Source organism: Mauremys mutica, chromosome 20, assembly GCF_020497125.1.
Source record: "Mauremys mutica isolate MM-2020 ecotype Southern chromosome 20, ASM2049712v1, whole genome shotgun sequence".
NCBI lineage: Eukaryota > Metazoa > Chordata > Testudines > Geoemydidae > Mauremys > Mauremys mutica.
Genome location: NC_059091.1, coordinates 2,102,473 through 2,104,247, shown reverse-complemented (window position 1 = coordinate 2,104,247; position 1,775 = coordinate 2,102,473).

The window sequence follows — 1,775 nt, the reverse complement described above, 5'->3', positions numbered from 1 at the left end:
GCCGCTGTGTCCTGTCCCCTGGGACCCTGCGCAGCATGCCATGGGCTCCGTTCGTACCCCCGTCTGTGGCCAGGGGTCAGGCTGGGCAGAGAGGCGGTGGCCACGGAGCCTTTGAATTCGTGCACTTTGACCGTGTTGCTTTGAGATCCTGGTGGGCTTGGCTGGGTGGCTCCGGCTGGCGGTGAAATGGGACGATTGCACAGACCCTGGCCTGGCTGGGCCCCCTGGGGCAGAAGTGGCCCAGGTGGCAAGGTTGGAGCATAGGGCATTGGGGTCATTCTCGCCCCTGGGGGTGCACTGCTGGGTCTGACCCGGGTTTCCGGGGGCGTGGAGCACTCAGCACTGTGGGGAACAGACAGGAGGCACCGGGTGTTGGTGTCTGAGTCCTCTTGCCACAGGGCTGAGGGACAGTAGTGGGGGGTGAGGGGACTCGGAGCTGGGCTGGGGGCTCTTGATCTGCTACGTTCCCCTGCCCGAGTCTCGCCGCGAATCTTGGGGGGGGGGGCGGGGGGAAGCCCAGGGCCCCGGTGCCTGTTGCTTTACCAGCTCTCTGGGGAGAGGTGTGATGGGGATGCTGATGAGAAGCAGAGAGGAGGGGCGAGGGCTCCCCCAGGCCTGGTGCTGTCACTGACCCCGGGGCGAGCGGCTTGTGCGGGAGTGCCACTAGCTTTAGCATGCGACGTTAGTAGCCCCGGCCTGGAGCCAAGCGCCAGGGCGAAGGGAAGCACAGGGCCGTGCTGGTGGGGGAGATCGGCCTACGCCCACCCAGCTACGCCTTTCTCCACCCCGGGACAGCGACGCTCAGTGGGGCTCAATCGTGCAGCCTCCGGCCCTTTGGCTCCTGGTTTCGGGGGGAGGATGGGTGGGCAGAGGGCTGCTGGGGTGACTGGCTCTGGCAGAGCGCTGAAGAGGTACAGGGGCAGCACCGGTCACTGGAGGGGCTGGGCTCAGCTCACCATCTCTTCCACTGCTCCCCTGGGGGCCACCCCATGTGTGCCCCAGCTCTCCCATGCTCACCTGCTCCTGGACTTTGCTGCGTCCCATCCCTGCCCCACCCTCCTGCACGCTCCCCCGCCCTTACTGCACACGCTTGTGCACACACGTGCTGGGGGGGTTGCCCCATGCAAGGGACCCTGGTGAAGCCGTGGGGAGGGGGTGGAGAGGGCCCTCTGGAACACCTCTGCCTGTTCTAGTCCACACAGGTTCTCACCCTGGTACATGGGCTCCTGCTACTTGGCACCAGCCGCTGTGCCCCGCACCTGTCCTGTGTGGTCCATTCTCTTCCACCCTCCACGGGGTGGGGTGGCGGGGTATTGTGCAGGCGGGGCAGGGGCTTGTTTGTTTATCTGGCCATACTGCTCTGTGGTTATGGCAGAGACCGTGCCTGGCACAGGGGCTGGGGAGGATGGGATGGTCCCTAGGTCCTGGGCCGTTCATCCCAGTCTAGGGCCAGCCAAGAGCACGCTCTGGCTCCCACACAGCCGGGACTGGCCATACGGTGCCCGAGAAGTGGAGCTCTCACCCACAGCTGGTGCACAGGGGTGGAACTCAGTGCACCGACATTACCCAGGTTGGGGGCGGCACTAGGAATCGAACCCAGGAGTCCTGCCCTCCCAGGCCTTGCGTGTGCCAAACTAGGCAAACCCCAGGAGGGCTAGGAAGAAAATGGCCTGGCCCTGGCACCTGGGGCTGGGTTCTGTGGCAGGGCTCAGGCTCCATGCCCCCTCTGTGCCATAGGATTTAACCCGCAGCCCCGCTCCCTCCCCCCCCATAGT